The sequence below is a fragment of the Taudactylus pleione genome, unplaced genomic scaffold, assembly GCF_031769625.1.
Source record: "Taudactylus pleione unplaced genomic scaffold, aTauple2 ptg000134l, whole genome shotgun sequence".
NCBI lineage: Eukaryota > Metazoa > Chordata > Amphibia > Anura > Myobatrachidae > Taudactylus > Taudactylus pleione.
In genome coordinates, this window is record NW_028284536.1 from 5,582,501 (window position 1) to 5,603,744 (window position 21,244).

The 21,244-nt window shown below is 34.6% G+C and overlaps 3 non-coding genes across 3 annotated transcripts; 1 reads left to right on the forward strand and 2 right to left on the reverse strand.

Moving 5' to 3' along the window:
* Positions 1-4,436: 4,436 nt before the first annotated feature.
* TRNAN-GUU (transfer RNA asparagine (anticodon GUU)) lies at positions 4,437-4,510 on the reverse strand. The gene has a single exon. It is a non-coding gene; the product is annotated as a tRNA-Asn (tRNA).
* A 1,856-nt stretch (positions 4,511-6,366) lies between these two features.
* Positions 6,367-6,438, forward strand: TRNAT-CGU (transfer RNA threonine (anticodon CGU)). The gene has a single exon. It is a non-coding gene; the product is annotated as a tRNA-Thr (tRNA).
* Positions 6,439-17,906: 11,468 nt separating this feature from the next.
* Positions 17,907-17,980, reverse strand: TRNAN-GUU (transfer RNA asparagine (anticodon GUU)). The gene has a single exon. It is a non-coding gene; the product is annotated as a tRNA-Asn (tRNA).
* Between the last annotated feature and the right edge of the window lie 3,264 nt (positions 17,981-21,244).

Sequence of the window (21,244 nt, forward strand, 5' to 3'; positions counted from 1 at the left end):
CATGAGCAGCAGAGTGGCGCAGCGGAAGCGTGCTGGGCCCATAACCCAGAGGTCGATGAATCGAAACCATCCTCTGCTATGTGTTATTTTCATTTATCAAATCTAAAATTGGGATTGCTATTTTGACTTTTTTGGTCTTTGCTTATAGTAGAAAATCCATTTTCATCTTAACTCATTTTAATCGTATTTTGACAGAAGTGCTGTAGCAAAAAATCCACATAATGTCTTTAATTTTAACCTATTACTTCTATGGTTATTGAGAAAAACAAACTACATTGACTCCAGAAGAGCAAATCAGGTGATCTAACAAGTAATTTATCAAAATCATCTTTCCAGCTTACACTTTGGTGATGCAATAAGACAATGATTTTGTAAGAAAAATCTTCACACTTCAAAAAGTTTTTATTAATTCTTTACCTTTGTACTGATAAGATAACACCTGGTTTTAACATAACACAGGCTTCCACTTAAATATGCTGCTAGGTTGCATTCTGCTGATTAGATATCACCAGGAACAACATTAACCTTCAGGTATTTTCTAAATGTTGAATAAATTGGCTTAAATCAAATTAAACTCACTTTAGAGATAATTGTTTCAGAGAAAGTCTTGAACCCTACCAAAAAATAGGTAGTTTGACATGTTGACTTCTCTACCTAAAAATCCCCAAATTTGACTAATAGAAGATTCTCGTCCCTGGATGGTATTGATCCACCAATATTCCAATTAACAGCCGAACGTGCTAACCAATTGTGCCACAGAGACCCTATATGAGACATAAACAAACAACAGCTAAGAAACATTGATCTGGAAAGTTTCCTTGCCAAAGTTTATAAAGTCTCTAATCTGGACAGTTATTTTAGGATTTTTTGTTAATTAAAAGGAACACATTGCCATGTTCTTGTGATGAATCAACCCTTCTTGAGTTCTAAGCACTTCCATGAGCAGCAGAGTGGCGCAGCGGAAGCGTGCTGGGCCCATAACCCAGAGGTCGTTGGATCGAAACCATCCTCTGCTATGTGCTATTTTCATTTTTCAAATCTAAAATTGGGATTTCTATTTTGACTTTGTGGTCTTTGCTTATAGTAGAAAATCCATTATCATCTTAACTCATTTTAATCATATTTTGACAGAAGTGCTGTAGCAAAAAATCCACATAATGTCTTTAATTTACCCTATTACTTCTATGGTTATTGAGAAAAACAAACTACATTGACTCCAGAAGAGCAAATCAGGTGATCTAACAAGTAATTTATCAAAATCATCTTTCCAGCTTACACTTTGGTGATGCAATAAGACAATGATTTTGTAAGAAAAATCTTCACACTTCAAAAAGTTTTTCTTAATTCCTTACCTTTGTACTGATAAGATAACACCTGGTTTTAACATAACACAGGCTTCCACTTAAAAATGCTGCTAGGTTGCATTCTGCTGATTAGATATCACCAGGAACAACATTAACCTTCAGGTATTTTCTAAATGTTGAATAAATTGGCTTAAATCAAATTAAACTCACTTTAGAGATAATTGTTTCAGAGAAAGTCTTGAACCCTACCATAAAATAGGTAGTTAGACATGTTGACTTCTCTACCTAAAATTCCCCAAAATTTGACTAATAGAAGATTCTCGTCCCTGGATGGTATTGATCCACCAATATTCCAATTAATAGCTGAACGTGCTAACCAATTGTGCCACAGAGACCCTATATGAGACATAAACAAACAACAGCTAAGAAACATTGATCTGGAAAGTTTCCTTGCCAAAGTTTATAAAGTCTCTAATCTGGACAGTTATTTTAGGATTTTTCGTTAATTAAAAGGAACACATTCCCATGTTCTTGTCATGAATCAACCCTTCTTGAGTTCTAAGCACTTCCATGACCAGCAGAGTGGCGCAGCGGAAGCGTGCTGGGCCCATAATCCAGAGGTCGATGGATCGAAACCATCCTCTGCTATGTGCTATTTTCATTTATCAAATCTAAAATTGGGATTGCTATTTTGACTTTTTTGGTCTTTGCTTATAGTAGAAAATCCATTTTCATCTTAACTCATTTTAATCGTATTTTGACAGAAGTGCTGCAGCAAAAAATCCACATAATGTCTTCAATTTACCCTATTACTTCTATGGTTATTGAGAAAAACAAACTACATTGACTCCAGAAGAGCAAATCAGGTGATCTAACAAGTAATTTATCAAAATCATCTTTCCAGCTTACACTTTGGTGATGCAATAAGACAATGATTTTGTAAGAAAAATCTTCACACTTCAAAAAGTTGTTCTTAATTCCTTACCTTTGTACTGATAAGATAACACCTGGTTATAACATAACACAGGCTTCCACTTAAAAATGCTGCTAGGTTGCATTCTGCTGATTAGATATAACCAGGAACAACATTTACCTTCAGGTATTTTCTAAATGTTGAATAAATTGGCTTAAATCAAATTAAACTCACTTTAGAGATAATTGTTTCAGAGAAAGTCTTGAACCCTAACATAAAATAGGTAGTTTGACATGTTGACTTCTCTACCTAAAATTCCCCAAAATTTGACTCATAGAAGATTCTCGTCCCTGGGGGGGATTGAACCACCAACCTTCCGGTTAACAGCCAAACACGCTAACCAATTGCGCCACAGAGACCCTATGTGAGACATAAACAAACAACAGCTAAGAAAGATTGATCTGGAAAGTTTCCTTGCCAAAGTTTATAAAGTCTCTAATCTGGACAGTTATTTTAGGATTTTTTGTTAATTAAAAGGAACACATTGCCATGTTTTTGTGATGAATCAACCCTTCTTGAGTTCTAAGCACTTCCATGAGCAGCAGAGTGGTGCAGCAGAAGCGTGCTGGGCCCATAACCCAGAGGTTGATGGATCGAAAGCATCCTCTGCTATGTGCTATTTTGATTTATCAAATCTAAAATTGGGATTGCTATTTTGAAATTTTTGGTCTTTGCTTATAGTAGAAAATCCATTATCATCTTAACTCATTTTAATCATATTTTGACAGAAGTGCTGTAGCAAAAAATCCACTTAATGTCTTTACTTTACCCTCTTACTTCTATAGTTATTGAGAAAAACAAACTAAATTGACTCCAGAAGAGCAAATAAGGTGTTCTAACAAGTAATTTATCAAAATCATCTTTCCAGCTTACACTTTGGTGATGCAATAAGACAATGATTTTGTAAGAAAAATCTTCAAACTTCAAAAAGTTTTTCTTAATTCCTTACCTTTGTACTGATAAGATAACACCTGGTTTTAACATAACACAGGCTTTCACTTAAAAATGCTGCTAGGTTGCATTCTGCTGATTAGATATCACCAGGAACAACATTAACCTTCAGGTATTTTCTAAATGTTGAATAAATTGGCTTAAATCAAATTAAACTCACTTTAGAGATAATAGTTTCAGAGAAAGTTTTGAACCCTACCATAAAATAGGTAGTTTGACATGTTGACTTCTCTACCTAAAATTCCCCAAAATTTGACTAATAGAAGATTCTCGTCCCTGGGTGGGATTGAACCACCAATATTCCAATTAATAGCCGAACGTGCTAACCAATTGCGCCACAGAGACCCTATATGAGACATAAACAAACAACAGCTAAGAAACATTGATCTGGAAAGTTTCCTTGCCAAAGTTTATAAAGTCTCTAATCTGGACAGTTATTTTAGGATTTTTCGTTAATTAAAAGGAACACATTGCCATGTTCTTGTGATGAATCAACCCTTCTTGAGTTCTAAGCACTTCCATGAGCAGCAGAGTGGCGCAGTGGAAGTGTGCTGGGCCCATAAGCCAGAGGTTGATGGATCGAAACCATCCTCTGCTATGTGCTATTTTCATTTATCAAATCTAATATTGGGATTGCTATTTTGACTTTTTTGGTCTTTGTTTATAGTAGAAAATCCATTATCATCTTAACTCATTTTAATCATATTTTGACAGAAGTGCTGTAGCAAAAAATCCACTTAATGTCTTTACTATACCCTATTACTTCTATGGTTATTGAGAAAAACAAACTACATTGACTCCAGAAGAGCAAATCAGGTGTTCTAACAAGTAATTTATCAAAATCATCTTTCCAGCTTACACTTTGGTGATGCAATATGACAATGATTTTGTAAGAAAAATCTTCAAACTTCAAAAAGTTTTTCTTAATTCCTTACCTTTGTACTGATAAGATAACACCTGGTTTTAACATAACACAGGCTTTCACTTAAAAATGCTGCTAGGTTGCATTCTGCTGATTAGATATCACCAGGAACAACATTAACCTTCAGGTATTTTCTAAGTTTTGAATAAATTGGCTTAAATCAAATTAAACTCACTTTAGAGTTAATTGTTTCAGATAAAGTCTTGAACCCAACCATAAAATAGGTAGTTTGACATGTTGACTTCTCTACCTAAAATTCCCCAAAATTTGACTAATAGAAGATTCTCGTCCCTGGGTGGGATTGAACCACCAACCTTCCAGTTAACAACCGAACGCGCTAACCAATTGCGCCACAGAGACCCTATGTGATACATAAACAAACAACACCTAAGAAAGATTGATCTGGAAAGTTTCCTTGCCAAAGTTTATAAAGTCTCTAATCTGGACAGTTATTTTAGGATTTTTCGTTAATTAAAAGGAACACATTGCCATGTTCTTGAGATGAATCAACCCGTCTTGAGTTCTAAGCACTTCCATGAGCAGCAGAGTGGCGCAGCGGTAGCGTGCTGGGCCCATAAGCCAGAGGTCGATGGATCGAAACCATCCTGTGCTATTTTCATTTATCAAATCTAAATTTGGGATTGCTATTTTGACTTTTTTGGTCTTTGCTTATAGAAGAAAATCCATTATCATCTTAACTCATTTTAATCATATTTTGACAGAAGTGCTGTAGCAAAATATCCACTTAATGTCTTTACTTTACCCTATTTCTTCTATGGTTATTGAGAAAAACAAACTACATTGACTCCAGAAGAGCAAATAAGGTGTTCTAAAAAGTAATTTATCAAAATCATCTTTCCAGCTTACACTTTGGTGATGCAATAAGACAATGATTTTGTAAGAAAAATCTTCAAACTTCAAAAAGTTTTTCTTAATTCCTTACCTTTGTACTGATAAGATAACACCTGGTTTTAACATAACACAGGCTTTCACTTAAAAATGCTGCTAGGTTGCATTCTGCTGATAAGATATCACCAGGAACAACATTAACCTTCAGGTATTTTCTAAATGTTGAATAAATTGGCTTAAATCAAATTAAACTCACTTTAGAGATAATTGTTTCAGAGAAAGTCTTGAACCCTACCATAAAACAGGTAGTTTGACATGTTGACTTCTCTACCTAAAAATCCCCAAAATTTGACTAATAGAAGATTCTCGTCCCTGGATGGTATTGATCCACCAATATTCCAATTAATAGCCGAACGTGCTAACCAATTGTGCCACAGAGACCCTATATGAGACATAAACAAACAACAGCTAAGAAACATTGATCTGGAAAGTTTCCTTGCCAAAGTTTATAAAGTCTCTAATCTGGACAGTTATTTTAGGATTTTTCGTTAATTAAAAGGAACACTTATAGAAGAAAATCCATTATCATCTTAACTCATTTTAATCATATTTTGACTGAAGTGCTGTAGCAAAAAATCCACTTAATGTCTTTACTTTACCCTATTTCTTCTATGGTTATTGAGAAAAACAAACTACATTGACTCCAGAAGAGCAAATAAGGTGTTCTAAAAAGTAATTTATCAAAATCATCTTTCCAGCTTACACTTTGGTGATGCAATAAGACAATGATTTTGTAAGAAAAATCTTCAAACTTCAAAAAGTTTTTCTTAATTCCTTACCTTTGTACTGATAAGATAACACCTGGTTTTAACATAACACAGGCTTTCACTTAAAAATGCTGCTAGGTTGCATTCTGCTGATAAGATATCACCAGGAACAACATTAACCTTCAGGTATTTTCTAAATGTTGAATAAATTGGCTTAAATCAAATTAAACTCACTTTAGAGATAATTGTTTCAGAGAAAGTCTTGAACCCTACCATAAAATAGGTAGTTTGACATGTTGACTTCTCTACCTAAAAATCCCCAAAATTTGACTAATAGAAGATTCTCATCCCTGGATGGTATTGATCCACCAATATTCCAATTAATAGCCGAACGTGCTAACCAATTGTGCCACAGAGACCCTATATGAGACATAAACAAACAACAGCTAAGAAACATTGATCTGGAAAGTTTCCTTGCCAAAGTTTATAAAGTCTCTAATCTGGACAGTTATTTTAGGATTTTTCGTTAATTAAAAGGAACACATTCCCATGTTCTTGTCATGAACCAACCCTTCTTGAGTTCTAAGCACTTCCATGAGCAGCAGAGTGGCGCAGCGGAAGCGTGCTGGGCCCGTAACCCAGAGGTCGATGGATCGAAACCATCCTCTGCTATGTGTTATTTTCATTTATCAAATCTAAAATTGGGATTGCTATTTTGACTTTTTTGGTCTTTGCTTATAGTAGAAAATCCATTTTCATCTTAACTCATTTTAATCGTATTTTGACAGAAGTGCTGTAGCAAAAAATCCACATAATGTCTTTAATTTTAACCTATTACTTCTATGGTTATTGAGAAAAACAAACTACATTGACTCCAGAAGAGCAAATCAGGTGATCTAACAAGTAATTTATCAAAATCATCTTTCCAGCTTACACTTTGGTGATGCAATAAGACAATGATTTTGTAAGAAAAATCTTCACACTTCAAAAAGTTTTTATTAATTCTTTACCTTTGTACTGATAAGATAACACCTGGTTTTAACATAACACAGGCTTCCACTTAAATATGCTGCTAGGTTGCATTCTGCTGATTAGATATCACCAGGAACAACATTAACCTTCAGGTATTTTCTAAATGTTGAATAAATTGGCTTAAATCAAATTAAACTCACTTTAGAGATAATTGTTTCAGAGAAAGTCTTGAACCCTACCAAAAAATAGGTAGTTTGACATGTTGACTTCTCTACCTAAAAATCCCCAAATTTGACTAATAGAAGATTCTCGTCCCTGGATGGTATTGATCCACCAATATTCCAATTAACAGCCGAACGTGCTAACCAATTGTGCCACAGAGACCCTATATGAGACATAAACAAACAACAGCTAAGAAACATTGATCTGGAAAGTTTCCTTGCCAAAGTTTATAAAGTCTCTAATCTGGACAGTTATTTTAGGATTTTTTGTTAATTAAAAGGAACACATTGCCATGTTCTTGTGATGAATCAACCCTTCTTGAGTTCTAAGCACTTCCATGAGCAGCAGAGTGGCGCAGCGGAAGCGTGCTGGGCCCATAACCCAGAGGTCGTTGGATCGAAACCATCCTCTGCTATGTGCTATTTTCATTTTTCAAATCTAAAATTGGGATTTCTATTTTGACTTTGTGGTCTTTGCTTATAGTAGAAAATCCATTATCATCTTAACTCATTTTAATCATATTTTGACAGAAGTGCTGTAGCAAAAAATCCACATAATGTCTTTAATTTACCCTATTACTTCTATGGTTATTGAGAAAAACAAACTACATTGACTCCAGAAGAGCAAATCATGTGATCTAACAAGTAATTTATCAAAATCATCTTTCCAGCTTACACTTTGGTGATGCAATAAGACAATGATTTTGTAAGAAAAATCTTCACACTTCAAAAAGTTTTTCTTAATTCCTTACCTTTGTACTGATAAGATAACACCTGGTTTTAACATAACACAGGCTTCCACTTAAAAATGCTGCTAGGTTGCATTCTGCTGATTAGATATCACCAGGAACAACATTAACCTTCAGGTATTTTCTAAATGTTGAATAAATTGGCTTAAATCAAATTAAACTCACTTTAGAGATAATTGTTTCAGAGAAAGTCTTGAACCCTACCATAAAATAGGTAGTTAGACATGTTGACTTCTCTACCTAAAATTCCCCAAAATTTGACTAATAGAAGATTCTCGTCCCTGGATGGTATTGATCCACCAATATTCCAATTAATAGTTGAACGTGCTAACCAATTGTGCCACAGAGACCCTATATGAGACATAAACAAACAACAGCTAAGAAACATTGATCTGGAAAGTTTCCTTGCCAAAGTTTATAAAGTCTCTAATCTGGACAGTTATTTTAGGATTTTTCGTTAATTAAAAGGAACACATTCCCATGTTCTTGTCATGAATCAACCCTTCTTGAGTTCTAAGCACTTCCATGACCAGCAGAGTGGCGCAGCGGAAGCGTGCTGGGCCCATAATCCAGAGGTCGATGGATCGAAACCATCCTCTGCTATGTGCTATTTTCATTTATCAAATCTAAAATTGGGATTGCTATTTTGACTTTTTTGGTCTTTGCTTATAGTAGAAAATCCATTTTCATCTTAACTCATTTTAATCGTATTTTGACAGAAGTGCTGCAGCAAAAAATCCACATAATGTCTTCAATTTACCCTATTACTTCTATGGTTATTGAGAAAAACAAACTACATTGACTCCAGAAGAGCAAATCAGGTGATCTAACAAGTAATTTATCAAAATCATCTTTCCAGCTTACACTTTGGTGATGCAATAAGACAATGATTTTGTAAGAAAAATCTTCACACTTCAAAAAGTTGTTCTTAATTCCTTACCTTTGTACTGATAAGATAACACCTGGTTATAACATAACACAGGCTTCCACTTAAAAATGCTGCTAGGTTGCATTCTGCTGATTAGATATCACCAGGAACAACATTAACCTTCAGGTATTTTCTAAATGTTGAATAAATTGGCTTAAATCAAATTAAACTCACTTTAGAGATAATTGTTTCAGAGAAAGTCTTGAACCCTACCATAAAATAGGTAGTTAGACATGTTGACTTCTCTACCTAAAATTCCCCAAAATTTGACTAATAGAAGATTCTCGTCCCTGGATGGTATTGATCCACCAATATTCCAATTAATAGCTGAACATGCTAACCAATTGTGCCACAGAGACCCTATATGAGACATAAACAAACAACAGCTAAGAAACATTGATCTGGAAAGTTTCCTTGCCAAAGTTTATAAAGTCTCTAATCTGGACAGTTATTTTAGGATTTTTCGTTAATTAAAAGGAACACATTCCCATGTTCTTGTCATGAATCAACCCTTCTTGAGTTCTAAGCACTTCCATGACCAGCAGAGTGGCGCAGCGGAAGCGTGCTGGGCCCATAATCCAGAGGTCGATGGATCGAAACCATCCTCTGCTATGTGCTATTTTCATTTATCAAATCTAAAATTGGGATTGCTATTTTGACTTTTTTGGTCTTTGCTTATAGTAGAAAATCCATTTTCATCTTAACTCATTTTAATCGTATTTTGACAGAAGTGCTGCAGCAAAAAATCCACATAATGTCTTCAATTTACCCTATTACTTCTATGGTTATTGAGAAAAACAAACTACATTGACTCCAGAAGAGCAAATCAGGTGATCTAACAAGTAATTTATCAAAATCATCTTTCCAGCTTACACTTTGGTGATGCAATAAGACAATGATTTTGTAAGAAAAATCTTCACACTTCAAAAAGTTGTTCTTAATTCCTTACCTTTGTACTGATAAGATAACACCTGGTTATAACATAACACAGGCTTCCACTTAAAAATGCTGCTAGGTTGCATTCTGCTGATTAGATATAACCAGGAACAACATTTACCTTCAGGTATTTTCTAAATGTTGAATAAATTGGCTTAAATCAAATTAAACTCACTTTAGAGATAATTGTTTCAGAGAAAGTCTTGAACCCTAACATAAAATAGGTAGTTTGACATGTTGACTTCTCTACCTAAAATTCCCCAAAATTTGACTAATAGAAGATTCTCGTCCCTGGGGGGGATTGAACCACCAACCTTCCGGTTAACAGCCAAACACGCTAACCAATTGCGCCACAGAGACCCTATGTGAGACATAAACAAACAACTGCTAAGAAAGATTGATCTGGAAAGTTTCCTTGCCAAAGTTTATAAAGTCTCTAATCTGGACAGTTATTTTAGGATTTTTTGTTAATTAAAAGGAACACATTGCCATGTTTTTGTGATGAATCAACCCTTCTTGAGTTCTAAACACTTCCATGAGCAGCAGAGTGGTGCAGCAGAAGCGTGCTGGGCCCATAACCCAGAGGTTGATGGATCGAAAGCATCCTCTGCTATGTGCTATTTTGATTTATCAAATCTAAAATTGGGATTGCTATTTTGACATTTTTGGTCTTTGCTTATAGTAGAAAATCCATTATCATCTTAACTTATTTTAATCATATTTTGACAGAAGTGCTGTAGCAAAAAATCCACTTAATGTCTTTACTTTACCCTCTTACTTCTATAGTTATTGAGAAAAACAAACTAAATTGACTCCAGAAGAGCAAATAAGGTGTTCTAACAAGTAATTTATCAAAATCATCTTTCCAGCTTACACTTTGGTGATGCAATAAGACAATGATTTTGTAAGAAAAATCTTCAAACTTCAAAAAGTTTTTCTTAATTCCTTACCTTTGTACTGATAAGATAACACCTGGTTTTAACATAACACAGGCTTTCACTTAAAAATGCTGCTAGGTTGCATTCTGCTGATTAGATATCACCAGGAACAACATTAACCTTCAGGTATTTTCTAAATGTTGAATAAATTGGCTTAAATCAAATTAAACTCACTTTAGAGATAATAGTTTCAGAGAAAGTTTTGAACCCTACCATAAAATAGGTAGTTTGACATGTTGACTTCTCTACCTAAAATTCCCCAAAATTTGACTAATAGAAGATTCTCGTCCCTGGGTGGGATTGAACCACCAATATTCCAATTAATAGCCGAACGTGCTAACCAATTGCGCCACAGAGACCCTATATGAGACATAAACAAACAACAGCTAAGAAACATTGATCTGGAAAGTTTCCTTGCCAAAGTTTATAAAGTCTCTAATCTGGACAGTTATTTTAGGATTTTTCGTTAATTAAAAGGAACACATTGCCATGTTCTTGTGATGAATCAACCCTTCTTGAGTTCTAAGCACTTCCATGAGCAGCAGAGTGGCGCAGTGGAAGTGTGCTGGGCCCATAAGCCAGAGGTTGATGGATCGAAACCATCCTCTGCTATGTGCTATTTTCATTTATCAAATCTAAATTTGGGATTGCTATTTTGACTTTTTTGGTCTTTGCTTATAGAAGAAAATCCATTATCATCTTAACTCATTTTAATCATATTTTGACAGAAGTGCTGTAGCAAAATATCCACTTAATGTCTTTACTTTACCCTATTTCTTCTATGGTTATTGAGAAAAACAAACTACATTGACTCCAGAAGAGCAAATAAGGTGTTCTAAAAAGTAATTTATCAAAATCATCTTTCCAGCTTACACTTTGGTGATGCAATAAGACAATGATTTTGTAAGAAAAATCTTCAAACTTCAAAAAGTTTTTCTTAATTCCTTACCTTTGTACTGATAAGATAACACCTGGTTTTAACATAACACAGGCTTTCACTTAAAAATGCTGCTAGGTTGCATTCTGCTGATAAGATATCACCAGGAACAACATTAACCTTCAGGTATTTTCTAAATGTTGAATAAATTGGCTTAAATCAAATTAAACTCACTTTAGAGATAATTGTTTCAGAGAAAGTCTTGAACCCTACCATAAAACAGGTAGTTTGACATGTTGACTTCTCTACCTAAAAATCCCCAAAATTTGACTAATAGAAGATTCTCGTCCCTGGATGGTATTGATCCACCAATATTCCAATTAATAGCCGAACGTGCTAACCAATTGTGCCACAGAGACCCTATATGAGACATAAACAAACAACAGCTAAGAAACATTGATCTGGAAAGTTTCCTTGCCAAAGTTTATAAAGTCTCTAATCTGGACAGTTATTTTAGGATTTTTCGTTAATTAAAAGGAACACTTATAGAAGAAAATCCATTATCATCTTAACTCATTTTAATCATATTTTGACTGAAGTGCTGTAGCAAAAAATCCACTTAATGTCTTTACTTTACCCTATTTCTTCTATGGTTATTGAGAAAAACAAACTACATTGACTCCAGAAGAGCAAATAAGGTGTTCTAAAAAGTAATTTATCAAAATCATCTTTCCAGCTTACACTTTGGTGATGCAATAAGACAATGATTTTGTAAGAAAAATCTTCAAACTTCAAAAAGTTTTTCTTAATTCCTTAACTTTGTACTGATAAGATAACACCTGGTTTTAACATAACACAGGCTTTCACTTAAAAATGCTGCTAGGTTGCATTCTGCTGATAAGATATCACCAGGAACAACATTAACCTTCAGGTATTTTCTAAATGTTGAATAAATTGGCTTAAATCAAATTAAACTCACTTTAGAGATAATTGTTTCAGAGAAAGTCTTGAACCCTACCATAAAACAGGTAGTTTGACATGTTGACTTCTCTACCTAAAAATCCCCAAAATTTGACTAATAGAAGATTCTCGTCCCTGGATGGTATTGATCCACCAATATTCCAATTAATAGCCGAACGTGCTAACCAATTGTGCCACAGAGACCCTATATGAGACATAAACAAACAACAGCTAAGAAACATTGATCTGGAAAGTTTCCTTGCCAAAGTTTATAAAGTCTCTAATCTGGACAGTTATTTTAGGATTTTTCGTTAATTAAAAGGAACACTTATAGAAGAAAATCCATTATCATCTTAACTCATTTTAATCATATTTTGACAGAAATGCTGTAGCAAAAAATCCACTTAATGTCTTTACTTTACCCTATTTCTTCTATGGTTATTGAGAAAAACAAACTACATTGACTCCAGAAGAGCAAATAAGGTGTTCTAAAAAGTAATTTATCAAAATCATCTTTCCAGCTTACACTTTGGTGATGCAATAAGACAATGATTTTGTAAGAAAAATCTTCAAACTTCAAAAAGTTTTTCTTAATTCCTTACCTTTGTACTGATAAGATAACACCTGGTTTTAACATAACACAGGCTTTCACTTAAAAATGCTGCTAGGTTGCATTCTGCTGATAAGATATCACCAGGAACAACATTAACCTTCAGGTATTTTCTAAATGTTGAATAAATTGGCTTAAATCAAATTAAACTCACTTTAGAGATAATTGTTTCAGAGAAAGTCTTGAACCCTACCATAAAACAGGTAGTTTGACATGTTGACTTCTCTACCTAAAAATCCCCAAAATTTGACTAATAGAAGATTCTCGTCCCTGGATGGTATTGATCCACCAATATTCCAATTAATAGCCGAACGTGCTAACCAATTGTGCCACAGAGACCCTATATGAGACATAAACAAACAACAGCTAAGAAACATTGATCTGGAAAGTTTCCTTGCCAAAGTTTATAAAGTCTCTAATCTGGACAGTTATTTTAGGATTTTTCGTTAATTAAAAGGAACACATTGCCATGTTCTTGTGATGAATCAACCCTTCTTGAGTTCTAAGCACTTCCATAAGCAGCAGAGTGGTGCAGCGGAAGCGTGCTAGGCCCATAACCCAGAGGTCGATGGATCGAAACCATCCTCTGCTATGTGCTATTTTCATTTATCACATCTAAAATTGGGATTGCTATTTTGACTTTTTTGGTCTTTGCTTATAGTAGAAAATCCATTATCATCTTAACTCATTTTAATCGTATTTTGACAGAAGTGCTGTAGCAAAAAATCCACATAATGTCTTTACTTTACCCTATTACTTCTATGGTTATTGAGAAAAACAAAAAACATTGACTCCAGAAGAGCAAATCAGGTGTTCTAACAAGTAATTTATCAAAATCATCTTTCCAGCTTACACTTTGGTGATGCAATAAGACAATGATTTTGTAAGAAAAATCTTCACACTTCAAAAAGTTTTTCTTAATTCCTTACCTTTGCACTGATAAGATAACACCTGGTTTTAACATAACACAGGCTTCCACTTAAAAATGCTGCTAGGTTGCATTCTGCTGATTAGATATAACCAGGAACAACATTAACCTTCAGGTATTTTCTAAATGTTGAATAAATTGGCTTAAATCAAATTAAACTCACTTTAGAGATAATTGTTTCAGAGAAAGTCTTGAACCCTAACATAAAATAGGTAGTTTGACATGTTGACTTCTCTACCTAAAATTCCCCAAAATTTGACTAATAGAAGATTCTTGTCCCCGGGTGGGATTGAACCACCAATATTCCAATTAATAGCCAAACGTGCTAACCAATTGCGCCACAGAGACCCAATATGAGACATAAACAAACAACAGCTAAGAAACATTGATCTGGAAAGTTTCCTTGCCAAAGTTTATAAAGTCTCTAATCTGGACAGTTATTTTAGGATTTTTCGTTAATTAAAAGGAACACATTGCCATGTTCTTGTGATGAATCAACCCTTCTTGAGTTCTAAGCACTTCCATGAGCAGCAGAGTGGCGCAGCGGAAGCGTGCTGGGCCCATAACACAGAGGTCAATGGATCGAAACCATCCTCTGCTTTGTGCTATTTTCATTTTTCAAATCTAAAATTGGGATTTCTATTTTGACTTTGTGGTCTTTGCTTATAGTAGAAAATCCATTATCATCTTAACTCATTTTAATCGTATTTTGACAGAAGTGCTGTAGCAAAAAATCCACATAATGTCTTTACTTTACCCTATTACTTCTATGGTTATTGAGAAAAACAAACTACATTGACTCCAGAAGAGCAAATCAGGTGTTCTAACAAGTAATTTATCAAAATCATCTTTCCAGCTTACACTTTGGTGATTCAATAAGACAATGATTTTGTAAGAAAAATCTTCACACTTCAACAAGTTTTTCGTAATTCCTTACCTTTGTACTGATAAGATAACACCTGGTTTTAACATAACACAGGCTTCCACTTAAAAATGCTGCTAGGCTGCATTGTGCTGATTAGATATCACCTGAAACAACATTTACCTTCAGGTATTTTCTAAATGTTGAATAAATTGGCTTAAATCAAATTAAACTCACTTTAGAGATAATTGTTTCAGAGAAAGTCTTGAACCCTTCCTTAAAATAGGTAGTTTGACATGTTGACTTCTCTACCTAAAAATCCCCAAAACTTGATTAAAAGAAGATTCTCGTCCCTGGATGGGATTGAACCACCAACATTCCAGTTAACAGCCGAATGTGCTAACCAATTGCGCCACAGAAACCCTATATGAGACATAAACAAACAACAGCTAAGAAACATTGATCTGGAAAGTTTCCTTGCCAAAGTTTATAAAGTCTCTAATCTGGACAGTTATTTTAGGATTTTTCGTTAATTAAAAGGAACACATTGCCATGTTCTTGTCATGAATCAACCCTTCTTGAGTTCTAAGCACTTCCATGAGCAGCAGAGTGGAGCAGCGGAAGTGTGCTGGGCCCATAACCCAGAGGTTGATGGATCGAAACCATCCTCTGCTATGTGCTATTTTCATTTATCAAATCTAAAATTGGGATTGCTATTTTGACTTTTTTGGTCTTTGCTTATAGTAGAAAATCCATTTTCATCTTAACTCATTTTAATCGTATTTTGACAGAAGTGCTGTAGCAAAAAATCCACATAATGTCTTTAATTTACCCTATTACTTCTATGGTTATTGAGAAAAACAAACTACATTGACTCCAGAAGAGCAAATCAGGTGATCTAACAAGTAATTTATCAAAATCATCTTTCCAGCTTACACTTTGGTGATGCAATAAGACAATGATTTTGTAAGAAAAATCTTCACACTTCAAAAAGTTTTTCTTAATTCCTTACCTTTGTACTGATAAGATAACACCTGGTTTTAACATAACACAGGCTTCCACTTAAAAATGCTGCTAGGTTGCATTCTGCTGATTAGATATCACCAGGAACAACATTAACCTTCAGGTATTTTCTAAATGTTGAATAAATTGGCTTAAATCAAATTAAACTCACTTTAGAGATAATTGTTTCAGAGAAAGTCTTGAACCCTAACATAAAATAGGTAGTTTGACATGTTGACTTCTCTACCTAAAAATCCCCAAAACTTGATTAAAAGAAGATATTCGTCCCTGGGTGGGATTGAACCACCAATATTCCAATTAATAGCCAAACGTGCTAACCAATTGCGCCACAGAGACCCTATATGAGACATAAACAAACAGCAGCTAAGAAACATTGATCTGGAAAGTTTCCTTGCCAAAGTTTATAAAGTCTCTAATCTGGACAGTTATTTTAGGATTTTTCGTTTATTAAAAGGAACACATTGCCATGTTCTTGTGATGAATCAACCCTTCTTGAGTTCTAAGCACTTCCATGAGCAGCAGAGTGGCGCAGCGGAAGCGTGCTGGGCCCATAACCCAGAGGTCGTTGGATTGAAACCATCCTCTGCTATGTGCTATTTTCATTTATCAAATCTAAAATTGGGATTGCTATTTTGACTTTTTTGGTCTTTGCTTATAGTAGAAAATCCATTATCATCTTAACTCATTTAAATCGTATTTTGACAGAAGTGCTGTAGCAAAAAATCCACATAATGTCTTTACTTTACCCTATTACTTCTATGGTTATTGAGAAAAACAAACTACATTGACTCCAGAAGAGCAAATCAGGTGTTCTAACAAGTAATTTATCAAAATCATCTTTCCAGCTTACACTTTGGTGATGCAATAAGACAATGATTTTGTAAGAAAAATCTTCACACTTCAAAAAGTTGTTCTTAATTCCTTACCTTTGTACTGATAAGATAACACCTGGTTATAACATAACACAGGCTTCCACTTAAAAATGCTGCTAGGTTGCATTCTGCTGATTAGATATAACCAGGAACAACATTTACCTTCAGGTATTTTCTAAATGTTGAATAAATTGGTTTAAATCAAATTATACTCACTTTAGAGATAATTGTTTCAGAGAAAGTCTTGAACCCTAACATAAAATAGGTAGTTTGACATGTTGACTTCTCTACCTAAAATTCCCCAAAATTTGACTAATAGAAGATTCTCGTCCCTGGGGGGGATTGAACCACCAACCTTCCGGTTAACAGCCAAACACGCTAACCAATTGCGCCACAGAGACCCTATGTGAGACTTAAACAAACAACTGCTAAGAAAGATTGATCTGGAAAGTTTCCTTGCCAAAGTTTATAAAGTCTCTAATCTGGACAGTTATTTTAGGATTTTTCGCTAATTAAAAGGAACACATTGCCATGTTCTTGTGATGAATCAACCCTTCTTGAGTTCTAAGCACTTCCATGAGCAGCAGAGTGGGGCAGCGGAAGCGTGCTGGGCCCATAACCCACAGGTCGTTGGATCGAAACCATCCTCTGCTATGTGCTATTTTCATTTATCAAATCTAAAATTGGGATTGCTATTTTGACTTTTTTGGTCTTTGCTTATAGTAGAAAATCCATTATCATCTTAACTCATTTAATTCGTATTTTGACAGAAGTGCTGTAGCAAAAAATCCACATAATGTCTTTACTTTACCCTATTACTTCTATGGTTATTGAGAAAAACAAACTACATTGACTCCAGAAGAGCAAATCAGGTGTTCTAACAAGTAATTTATCAAAATCATCTTTCCAGCTTACACATTGGTGATGCAAAAAGACAATGATTTTGAAAGAAAAATCTTCAAACTTCAAAAAGTTTTTCTTAATTCCTTACCTTTGTACTGATAAGATAACACCTGGTTAAAACATAACACAAGCTTTCACATAAAAATGCTGCTAGGTTGCATTCTGCTGATTAGATATCACCAGGAACAACATTAACCTTCAGGTATTTTCTAATTGTTGAATAAATTGGCTTAAATCAAATTAAACTCACTTTAGAGTTAATTGTTTCAGAGAAAGTCTTGAACCCTACCATAAAATAGGTAGTTAGACATGTTGACTTCTCTACCTAAAATTCCCCAAAATTTGACTAATAGAAGATTCTCGTCCCTGGGTGGGATTGAACCACCAACCTTACGGTTAACAGCCGAACGCGCTAACCAATTGCGCCACAGAGACCCTATGTGAGACATAAACTAACAACAGCTAAGAAACATTGATCTGGAAAGTTTCCTTGCCAAAGTTTATAAAGTCTCTAATCTGGACAGTTATTTTAGGATTTTTCGCTAATTAAAAGGAACACATTGCCATGTTCTTGTGATGAATCAACCCTTCTTGAGTTCTAAGCACTTCCATGAGCAGCAGAATGGCGCAGCGGAAGTGTTCTGGGCCCATAACCCAGAGGTCGTTGGATCGAAACCATCCTCTGCTATGTGCTATTTTCATTTATCAAATCTAAAATTGGGATTGCTATTTTGACTTTTTTGGTCTTTGCTTATAGTAGAAAATCCATTATCATCTTAACTCATTTAATTCGTATTTTGACAGAAGTGCTGTAGCAAAAAATCCACATAATGTCTTTACTTTACCCTATTACTTCTATGGTTATTGAGAAAAACAAACTACATTGACTCCAGAAGAGCAAATCAGGTGGACTATCAAGTAATTTATCAAAATCATCTTTCCAGCTTACACTTTGGTGATGCAATAAGACAATGATTTTGTAAGAAAAATCTTCACACTTCAAAAAGTTTTTCTTAATTCCTTACCTTTGTACTGATAAGATAACACCTGGTTATAACATAACACAGGCTTCCACTTAAAAATGCTGCTAGGTTGCATTCTGCTGATTAGATATAACCAGGAACAACATTTACCTTCAGGTATTTTCTAAATGTTGAATAAATTGGCTTAAATCAAATTAAACTCACTTTAGAGATAATTGTTTGAGAGAAAGTCTTGAACCCTAACATAAAATAGGTAGTTTGACATGTTGACTTCTCTACCTAAAATTCCCCAAAATTTGACTAATAGAATATTCTCGTCCCTGGGTGGGATTGAACCACCAACATTCCAGTTAACAGACGAACGCGCTAACCAATTTCGCCACAGAGACCCTATATGAGACATAAACAAACAACAGCTAAGAAACATTGATCTGGAAAGTTTCCTTGCCAAAGTTTATAAAGTCTCTAATCTGGACAGTTATTTTAGAATTTTTCGTTAATTAAAAGGAACACATTGCCATGTTCTTGTGATGAATCAACCCTTCTTGAGTTCTAAGCACTTCCATAAGCAGCAGAGTGGTGCAGCGGAAGCGTGCTAGGCCCATAACCCCGAGGTCGATGGATCGAAACCATCCTCTGCTATGTGCTATTTTCATTTATCACATCTAAAATTGGGATTGCTATTTTGACTTTTTTGGTCTTTGCTTATAGTAGAAAATCCATTATCATCTTAACTCATTTTAATCGTATTTTGACAGAAGTGCTGTAGCAAAAAATCCACATAATGTCTTTACTTTACCCTATTACTTCTATGGTTATTGAGAAAAACAAAAAACATTGACTCCAGAAGAGCAAATCAGGTGTTCTAACAAGTAATTTATCAAAATCATCTTTCCAGCTTACACTTTGGTGATGCAATAAGACAATGATTTTGTAAGAAAAATCTTCACACTTCAAAAAGTTTTTCTTAATTCCTTACCTTTGCACTGATAAGATAACACCTGGTTTTAACATAACACAGGCTTCCACTTAAAAATGCTGCTAGGTTGCATTCTGCTGATTAGATATAACCAGGAACAACATTAACCTTCAGGTATTTTCTAAATGTTGAATAAATTGGCTTAAATCAAATTAAACTCACTTTAGAGATAATTGTTTCAGAGAAAGTCTTGAACCCTAACATAAAATAGGTAGTTTGACATGTTGACTTCTCTACCTAAAATTCCCCAAAATTTGACTAATAGAAGATTCTCGTCCCTGGGTGGGATTGAACCACCAATATTCCAATTAATAGCCAAACGTGCTAACCAATTGCGCCACAGAGACCCTATATGAGACATAAACAAACAACAGCTAAGAAACATTGATCTGGAAAGTTTCCTTGCCAAAGTTTATAAAGTCTCTAATCTGGACAGTTATTTTAGGATTTTTCGTTAATTAAAAGGAACACATTGCCATGTTCTTGTGATGAATCAACCCTTCTTGAGTTCTAAGCACTTCCATGAGCAGCAGAGTGGCGCAGCGGAAGCGTGCTGGGCCCATAACACAGAGGTCAATGGATCGAAACCATCCTCTGCTTTGTGCTATTTTCATTTTTCAAATCTAAAATTGGGATTTCTATTTTGACTTTGTGGTCTTTGCTTATAGTAGAAAATACATTATCATCTTAACTCATTTTAATCGTATTTTGACAGAAGTGCTGTAGCAAAAAATCCACATAATGTCTTTACTTTACCCTATTACTTCTATGGTTATTGAGAAAAACAAACTACATTGACTCCAGAAGAGCAAATCAGGTGTTCTAACAAGTAATTTATCAAAATCATCTTTCCAGCTTACACTTTGGTGATTCAATAAGACAATGATTTTGTAAGAAAAATCTTCACACTTCAACAAGTTTTTCGTAATTCCTTACCTTTGTACTGATAAGATAACACCTGGTTTTAACATAACACAGGCTTCCACTTAAAAATGCTGCTAGGCTGCATTGTGCTGATTAGATATCACCTGAAACAACATTTACCTTCAGGTATTTTCTAAATGTTGAATAAATTGGCTTAAATCAAATTAAACTCACTTTAGAGATAATTGTTTCAGAGAAAGTCTTGAACCCTTCCTTAAAATAGGTAGTTTGACATGTTGACTTCTCTACCTAAAAATCCCCAAAACTTGATTAAAAGAAGATTCTCGACCCTGGGTGGGATTGAACCACCAACATTCCAGTTAACAGCCGAATGTGCTAACCAATTGCGCCACAGAAACCCTATATGAGACATAAACAAACAACAGCTAAGAAACATTGATCTGGAAAGTTTCCTTGCCAAAGTTTATAAAGTCTCTAATCTGGACAGTTATTTTAGGATTTTTCGTTAATTAAAAGGAACACATTGCCATGTTCTTGTCATGAATCAACCCTTCTTGAGTTCTAAGCACTTCCATGAGCAGCAGAGTGGAGCAGCGGAAGTGTGCTGGGCCCATAACCCAGAGGTCGATGGATCGAAACCATCCTCTGCTATGTGCTATTTTCATTTATCAAATCTAAAATTGGGATTGCTATTTTGACTTTTTTGGTCTTTGCTTATAGTAGAAAATCCATTTTCATCTTAACTCATTTTAATCGTATTTTGACAGAAGTGCTGTAGCAAAAAATCCACATAATGTCTTTAATTTACCCTATTACTTCTATGGTTATTGAGAAAAACAAACTACATTGACT